We start from the raw sequence: 9,753 nt of genomic DNA, 5'->3' as shown, positions 1-9,753 counted from the left end.
AGAGGAGCTAGACCAAATGGTAGGAGGCCTCCCGACGAATTGGTCTCGATATGGATTTTTAAAAAACGAAAGATATGTTCAACAACCAAGTCGTACTGAGACCGATATCATGATTCGGGAAGAGTATCAATGATACCCTTCTCGAAGTTGTTTAGGATTATGTCTGCCTAGGCAACACGATTAAATTAGGCCGAAATAACTCTGAAAAGGAAGCTGATAGGAAGATTCGGTTGCACTGTTCGGCGTTTGGTAGGCTTCGTCTTCGAAGATTCCTCAATGCTTGAAGACAAAACGTCTTAACACGTCTTTCTTGTTTTAACATACATACATACGGTCCGAGACGTAGACACTGACAAAGAGACTAGTCCACAAGCTTAAAATCAGTCAACATGCCATAGAAAATTATATTTATATTATTATACTATAAAAATTTATTTTAACCAATGAGATTATCTGCAAGAAAACGCAAGTAAGCGACATAGCCCACAGAATTAGTAAGTTGAAGTGGCGGTGTCGTGGCGTTCTCCTGTGTTCCGAGAGGAAACGATAGCCGCTGAAGTAGAGATCATATGTTGGCAAAGGCAGAATTAGCAGCCTCCAGCCCTCTGAACTGACGATCTACGTAAGATTGCCGGTGAAGGCTGGATAAGGCTTTCGATAGACTGTACTGATGATATTTTAGACGCATAACTTTTAATTAGATTGTAACACATTAAGCCCATATCACTTCTGTCAAATCAATTAACTTCATTGGATTAGAATCTAAACAGGAAGCTTTTTGTGCTATTACACCATACGATTGTAATCAAGTTTGTAATTATCTCGTTATTTCACATAAATAAATTAAGTAAATAGGTAATTAGGAGTGACATAGGACGGGCGGTCTACATTTACATTTTAATTAGTTTACAGGTACACATATATACCCGCTGCTGTTACGAATGTTTTGGGTATACATTATTAATAAAGAAGTGAACCAAAAATGATTAAATTGATCTTGTAATTTGATTAATTTGAAATAAGGTTTTTGTTTTGTTTTCGTATTAGGTAAGTACAAAATAAATATGAAATAAATATACTTCTTCTTAAATAGAGCTATCGTTATAATTTTATTATTGTTACCACTATTTTTTCCGTATGGCATAAATTAAAGCTGAGGTAAATTATTATTTAGCATTATCGACTATTTTTCATATATGTATCACGATCATTTAACTAAACTATAAGTACCTGGGTGACCGAGCTCAGCTCGGTATTTTTAATAAATCGTAAAGGATTAGTAGTAGAAGAGAGAGTTAAAATGATTCGCTGCCGGTTTGGATGAAGTATTTTTTAACCGACTTCGATATATATGTATATATATATATATATATATATATATAATTTATTTTCGGGGATAACTTCGTCGCTTATGAAAATATTTTGATTAGGACATATCCCTGTTGTGGTACCATGATAAGGACACCAGGATCTGATGATGGGATCCCAGAGAAATTGAGGGACACTCTCGAAAATCCGCATAACTTTTTACTGGGTGTACCGATTTTGATGATTTTTAACTTAATCGAAAGTCGATATTTATCATGTGGTCATATTTCATCGAGATCTGATTACAGCTTTTGGAGTAATATTTGATAATGCGTATTTCTTGATTATTTTTTCGTGTACCTACATTGTATTACTTGTCGATGTAATTGAAATAGATTTTTTTTTCGTTTGCCTGCAAACACCATTATTAATAATGAATTAACGCAAAATAAAAATAAAAAATGACGAATAATTAAAAATGGGTACAAAATACACAATTACTAGATTGAGAGTAATTGCTTCACAAAAACTGATAGGCGCTCCGACAAATCGTGTTTTTTATAGAAATCATATTTAAATACGAATTACATATTTATAAAATCTGAATAATATTTTTTTTTACCGACAGTAATAAAAAATACAAATAAATATAAAAAATAAAAAATAATTAAAAAATAATAATGGTAAAATATAAATAATATTTTTTGATTTTAACGACATAATCATAAAAAATAAGAACTGCCTATTTAAATAAAAAATAACGAGTGCAATTAGAAAAAAAAAAGAAAAAATAATTGATCAGGGACATGGAGATTTGAACCATGATCTTCCCTCGGTTGATCCCGACCGGCCGATTTCCCACCGAGCGAGCTTATTGCAACTGAATTGACAGATGCAAAATTTACCGTCGTATTCTAACGATATTTTTTCACTCCCTAAAAACAGGGATAAAACGACATTTTCTAAAAATGAATCCTAGCTAGATGGATTTATCTGCCCCGAAACCTCCTATATACAAAATTTTATGAAAATCGTTGGAGCCGATTCCGAGATTAAGATTCTGTGTATATATATATAGTATTCTTTTCTCAACGTATCAAATCAACTTAATACAAAAAGAAATATTGTATTCATTAAATTAAAATGCTTAACATAGTAGTAACTTCTATTATTTATATGAAAATGTATTTAAGTAAGACTTAATTGCGGTTGACGCCGTGGGTGTGTCTAGTAAAAGTAAGAAAGCTTAATTACATTATATATAATAGATATTATACACATTATGTCCGTTACGTAGTTATTTCTTAAGTTACAAAGCGATAAAATTGAGGATGTCGTCGGTGCACGGCGAGAGTTATTTTAAAATGAGCTCGTCGAGATTCATTAAGGATCTTTATTAAAATTCCACCGCTGACTATATATCTTGCCCGTCTTGTGCTTCAGTTTACTCTCGAAGGAAATATTCTTCGTAAAAATCTTCAAATTTACTTTTATTATTAATCTGAATTAAGCTGTCAAATATTTCATTGCAGATTTATCACCGATCAGTAGATCCGCCAGTAATAACAAATTTCAACACTACTGCATTTTATCATAGTACCTCGATGACCGAGCTTAGCTAGGCTTTCTTCTTTTGGTAAATTGTGTTTTTTTGAAAATTTTATTTAAATACGAATTATATACTGAAGAAATATGCATGATATTTTTCGCTCTTGCTGATATAATAATAAAAATATATATATATAATAAACTGGTTATTTAAAAAGAAAAACACCAGTGCAATTGGAAAAAAAGGGAAAAAATCTGATCTAGACACATGTGGATTTGAACCTTGTCCATCTCTTTTCGTGACCATTCGATTTCCCGCCTGAACTATTATAACATTATATTGACGGCGAAATTTACTTGTCTATTCTAATAATATTATAGCCAATTTTGATTGCCTGAAAATACGGGTAACGACATTTTCTAAAAATTAATCTTAGCTAGATCGATTTATCGCCCCTTCAATACTCTGCACACTAAATTTCATGAAAATTGTTGGAGCCGTTTCCGAGATTAAGCATAGCATAATATATATATATATATATATATATATATATATATATATATATATATATATACAAGAATTGCTCGAATAGGTATTAAATATTGTATAATCTTATCTTAATAGAAAAAAAAAGATGTAGTTTAATCACCTTAGCCTATCGCAATCCACTGCTGGACGTAGTGCTCCCTAAGTTCACGCCAAAATGGCGTGCACTCACGTATTTTGCTCATAGTTATCACGCTGGGCAGACGGGTTTGTGACCGCAGGGACGCTGTTGTTGTTGCACTAAGACGCTGCTGCCTGTCTTCGGTCTTTGTATTTCAAAGCAAGCAGTTGGATGGTTATCCCGCCATCGGTCGGCTTTTTAAGTTTCAAGGTGGTAGTGGAACTGTGTAAACTCTTAGTGGCCTCTTACGAAACCCACGGGAAGATAGGAGGTGGCTATATTCTTTACTGCCGTAATTACACAGCAGTTATAAGATGTAGTTTATCTTGATATTTTGCGTAGCGCTTATTATGCTTTAGTACAATCTATTTTAAGCTATTGCGTGATTTGTTTGGAGAGCTGCCTCTAAATCCTATATGATATTAGTTGAGAGAGCCCAAAGGTCCTTACTTAAAACCGTGACATACAGCCCTTACAGATTTCCTACTGTGGAGTTGTATATGAACTGCTTAGTATTAACGGCAACTGTTTATAATGCAGTCTATTGTTTGTCAACATCAGAAGGCCTAGCCAAGTTACAAACGTTTCGTATCGAACGTCTTTCTACAATCGTTGACGGCTCGGCGTAAGTCATTTTAAATTGGTAGCCAAGTTGACACGACTGAGTCAAACGCTCATTCTACAACATCTTTTAGAAAAAACTAATACTTTAGTCTATGATGAGCGTTTTTACGAGCGTCAAACTAACGTCAAAGTCACAACGTCGTAATACATAAAATTATAAATTGTTATTAGAACTATTGAAAGCCATTAATCCTGAAGAAGAAATTGTTATTAACTTATTGTTTTATGCGTAACCGAAATAAGGTAAAGTTCTTATATTTGGTTTATTATTATTATATCACAGTGTTAATTTTAAACATTACTGTGTCTAGAAAAACTCGAAATGTTATGATAACATGATTCTGAATAGGAATGAAAAATATCTTGGAAGAATATTAGGTGTTAAATCTTTGCAATTTTAATTTTAAGAATTGGTTAGGACTTGTTCTTATCGTTTCGTTAGCTGTCATGTTCATTAATTTTATTCATTTTCTCTTTTCTCTTAAATTGTAATTTACATTTTCAGAAATATTGTACTGCCATGTATATAATATTATATGTGGATAACGGCGCTGATAAACTTTTATTATGCAATTGTTTGTTGTCCTAAATAAAATAAAATAAAATCTTAAAAATTAAGTGGTTTATATGATGGAATATAGATCTTGAGCAAGCCCAGAACAGTTCGCAGCTTTACTGGAATTCATGGAAAGGGAAAAAAATTCCACGAAGAGAAAAGGAAAGGTTGTGATTAGAATTGCGAAAGATAGCAATGGAAGAAAGCCGAAATGTAATTTTAAGTCGTTTAGTTGGTACTAGACAATTTGATGCAAATTTTACCATTTTTTACAAGTTGAGACCATCATCGCTACCTCCGACAAACACTATTCCTTAAAATGTCTAATGTAGTGATAGTGGTCTCAGCTGAGGGCTATAAACAATTTCAAATTGCCTGCAATATCAGAGGAACAATTAATTTTTGTTTGTATATAACAAAACCTATTTTAATTTATACTTAAAATGTAATAATGAAACTAATATTTATGTACAATAACTGTAGCTAATTGATTTTTATGTAAAGTAACAAATAATACCTAAAATGTAGGTTTTGAGTGAATTGTAAATAAAAAGTATTAATGACTGAAAAATCCTTTCTTTTCAACTGTGCATGCCACGAATATCATCAGTGTTTTAATAAAACAATAATAAACTTATTTGTAATAATAATAATGTTTTATTAATTATTTTATATTTAAGTAGGTACATTACATTCAACATAAAATTAACTGGACATTTACAAAATACTATTAATAACTTATTAATCATATGTAGGTAAATGATAAATTAAATATGAAGGACCTACATAAAAGTTACGTACGACGTACGAAGTTAAGTACGTCGCGTTGGCGCAACGGTAAATGCACTGGCTGTTGCGCTAGCGGTCGCGGGTTCGATTCCCGCTCCCGACAGACATTTATATCGACCATATAGATGTTAGTCGTGGTCTGGGTGTTGTGTTTGTGTATTGTGTGTGTTTCCGGACCCCCAACACAGGAGAAAGTCCTACTGGGGGATCCGTTGAGTGTAAAGCGTTTATTAATTTTTATAAAAAAATAATAAAAGTTTGTAACTAGACAATGTAAATAAAATCTTACTAATTAAAATTACTATAACCTATTCAATAATAACTCAGCATGGCTCTTCCAAAATCATCATGGCTAAATGCTGCATATAGTTCAAAATTATCGTAAATAAATAATTCTCGGTCCTAACACAACTCTTTCATATTATCATAATAGACGCCATTTTTTAACGTTTACTACTGGGTCTCGGCAATCTTTTAACTATCGTTCAAAAATTTCGATATCGTTCCGCTGACGCTTGTCAAAACTGTAACATGGCTACCATTTGTATGGGATGTAGTGATCGTCGTTGTAGAAACGATTCCGTTCGACGTTGTAACATTTTGAACGAGTAAACTTGTCTACGAATTTTCTATTCGGTTGTTATGATCACGTGACTTTACGTTGAGATGATGTCATTCCTATACATTTGGTTAGTTTTCTAATAGCGTTATCGATTGTAGATTGTCAACTTGGCTAAGCCCGCAGTATACCCCGTACGATGCTAGTGTAAATAATTTACTTAAGTTCTCCTATATATAATCTGCTTTAAGGAATAACTAATAGAAGCACGCACAGGTTCATTGTGGCTATGGCTACTGTCTATCACAACAACCAACGAACTCATTATTGTATGTAAATATTTGTAATGAATAAAGCACTTACCCGCGACTTTGCGTGGAATTTAACGAAATAGTTATTCTTAAGTTCGCAGTTATAAAATAAAAAAATAATAATGCTGTCGATATAATTGAACTTAACTCTTAGTGCTTGAGTCCGACTTGTACTTGAACAGTTTTATTGTACATTTAATTTATGTCATGTTGTTTATATCACAACAATCAACGTCCCAAAAAATATACATAACGGCACCCATGTCGATTATTAGGTTTATTTACCCCATTTCACCCCCTAAGGGGTTGATTTTTGGAAAATCACGAAAGACTCCTACGAAGTTTCGAATCGAAATGTCTATTTAATATTGTTTCGTCATACAAATTTTGAACCACCCCCATTTTACCCCTTTAGGGGTTGAATTTCGAAATATCATTCCTCATTTTTTGTATACATCGTAAAGGAAAACTCTGTGCAAAATTTCAGTATTTTTAGGTCCAAGGATTTGGGCTGGACGTTGATGAGTGATTCAGGATTTGTCTTTTTATATATATGAAGATAATCTCACTGGGATAGCTTTCTTCGGTAAGCAGGTATTGTAACGTAAGCGGAATAACAATTTTTTTATGCATCTTCTTTGTTTAGTAATCACAGCCGTTTTGACTTATTGAATGTTTTACAAATAACTTTCGAGATCAAACAATGAATAAAATACTAATATATTTATGTTATATATATTTGTGTAGTTTATACAGTCTTGCCATTGCGCAGTGTTTGTAGGTATGTTAAAAGTTGTTGACGATGTATGCGTGTAATTATTTTTAGTCAAATATTGGTAATATAAATTTTTTGTACGTATATCATATTCGAGACTTTAGCAAGCAATTTTAGTTTACGTATGATATCATACGATAGCAAAATTCAGATCTCAGAGGCTCTTCACAAGTTAGTCTTGAAAGTGTTTTAGTCTAACAGTATGCACTAGTCTTAACACTCGTCCTCTTGTACACTACGTGCTTAGTTTTTAAAAGATTCTTAAAACATCTTGACTGCACTTTGTACTGAAAATGTGTCCGATACACGTCTTTAAGAACAGAACAGATGTATTACTTAGCTAGTTTTCTGTAGTAAATCGCTTTCATTTATCTTACAAATCTAAAAGAACTTTCTAAGACAATTTACATTAAAAATATATTTTACTAGCTATGCCCCGGGGTTCCACCTGCGTAAATTTGAGAAAAAAACGTTCTAAAATATTTTTAAACCTGTGAAAATTACTGTGCAACTCGGGCGAGTTTAATTCGTTGCAGAGTTATTTTCAAACTATGATATCTTCTAAGGTATTCATTAAAATCAGTTAATGATGAATAAAGAATGTCAAGGACAATTCTCTTCAAAAAGAAATACTTATGATGAATGGCGTATTTATTTGGACTAGTGGTCGCCCAGATGTTGAAAATCCACCACAATTAAAAATAGAAAATAAAGAAAACCAAAAAATTGTGAAAATAAAGAACCTTTTTTTTATATTTTTCAATTTCAATACTGACTTTGACAATCAACAAAATAGTGCGTATATGCGTATATGCGTGTGTGTGCTAAATACGTGGTAGTGTGTGTAATGTTTTTTTTTTTATTGATTTAATATATTTTTATGCATAATTTTAAAAAAATATTAGCATTTTGCACTCCTTCTATATAAATTATAAGTGTACGAAATTTCATACTCCTCCGTCCGCGCAATTTTTGTAAAAAGGTGTACAAAGTTTTTATTTCACGTAATAATATATAGATAAGGATTTACATAATTTCTATAAAACCACCTTTCCAAACAATTATTTTAGAACAAACTTGATTATCATAAAAAAGCTTGTAATTAGTTAACCTTAAAAGATAGACATCAAGTCCGCGACATCATGGCCTTTTTTTTAGAAATTCATGGTTATTTACTCCATAATATTACATATTTTTTTATGATACAAAACAAAAAAAAAAAAACACATTTTTGCACAAAATTTCTACTCGTGTTAGTCACAATCTTCTCATGTTTTATGGGATTTAAAGCTGACACGTAATCGAAATAGCCGAAAATATTTTAAAATCTGACGCGAATGTAATTGAGATTCCCTGACGCGATCTGTGTCATATTGCCGACGCGGCGTGACACGTCAGTGCACAAAAACAAGTAGCGTTTCAACGACGTGATACGAAGTCACCTAAATTCCAATGTTTTAATATAGCTGGCAGACTTTATCTCTAATATTATTAGGTTTTCACTATAGTAATTTGAAATATAGAGATTGTGGTGGACGATCTCATCACATTAACGTATAGTATCATTTTTTGGAAGATAAAATCAAGCCCAAAGGTTGAGCTAAATCCGTAAACAAAGAATTCTAATAGCATTATACAATACTCAAAAATATTGATTCTTGAGATCAAACTAAAAAAAGAACATAAAAATTCACTTTCTCCATGGCACTGTGTACATTTTCACATTGTCAAAGATACGGTGTGTTCGTGCATGCATGTGTGCGTGTATGAATGTTTTCTAGCAGTATGTCGGATGATCGTATTCAAAGTTCATGTCAACATTAAAATCAAATTAAAAAAATATGTTGTAAAACTTTAGCGATGCACTATTTAAAGAAACGTTTCCTTTCAATATTGGTTTTCTTTAAGAGTTTCTTTGACGTTTTTCTCATAAGTAATATTGTTTTACCTTCACTCCATATGAGGACTTAATGAGAATTACATTTTTGTTGACATTTTTTTTAATAGTTTAATCGAGGTTTTTTCTTGTTAAAACATAAGGTTTATTTTCAGACATCACAATGTGATTTTGGGTTAATTAATGTGTTCCTGCAAATCAAAGTTAGAAAACAGATTATAGTATAAAAATCGAAGTGTATTAGTACGACAAAAAATATATATATAATGCATATTTATAAAGTGGCACATGAATCGAAAAAAAAAATAGTTAAATAATCCTGCTCCAAAATTGTATGTTCCTTCTTATGTTCCTTGTATTCCTGTGGGGTGAGGTAGCTAAAGCTCCTGGAGAATATCAGAGGTGGATAGACAACGCACTTGCAATGCTTCTAGTTTTGCAGGCATTCAGAGGCTACGGTTGTAGTAGTATTAAAAATAAATTGATGGGAAGAACCAAAATCCCTCTACATTATATTTTTAATGACTGATAACTTAACAATATATATATTAGTACATTATTGCTTGTATATGTATAACAATTTAGTAAAATAGCTGAACAAAGAATTTTAGGACTTATTAATTTTAAACACGCACTCGTAATACTCAATCTATGGATTGTGGTTATTAAAGCGCAAAATCCAGTAACTTCATGTCGACACGAATTCTTACATGATATA

At 31.9% G+C, this 9,753-nt stretch overlaps 1 long non-coding RNA gene across 1 annotated transcript; it reads right to left on the bottom strand.

Moving 5' to 3' along the window:
• Positions 1 to 350: 350 nt before the first annotated feature.
• On the bottom strand, positions 351 to 4,347 carry LOC123659093. The gene is made up of 3 exons (XR_006743975.1): positions 4,081 to 4,347; positions 664 to 667; positions 351 to 361 (listed from the first exon to the last, which is right to left on the bottom strand). It is a non-coding gene; the product is annotated as an uncharacterized LOC123659093 (long non-coding RNA).
• Positions 4,348 to 9,753: the final 5,406 nt, after the last annotated feature.

Source organism: Melitaea cinxia, chromosome 13, assembly GCF_905220565.1.
Source record: "Melitaea cinxia chromosome 13, ilMelCinx1.1, whole genome shotgun sequence".
Taxonomy (NCBI): Eukaryota; Metazoa; Arthropoda; class Insecta; order Lepidoptera; family Nymphalidae; genus Melitaea; species Melitaea cinxia.
This window is presented reverse-complemented; position numbering and strand designations above follow the sequence as displayed.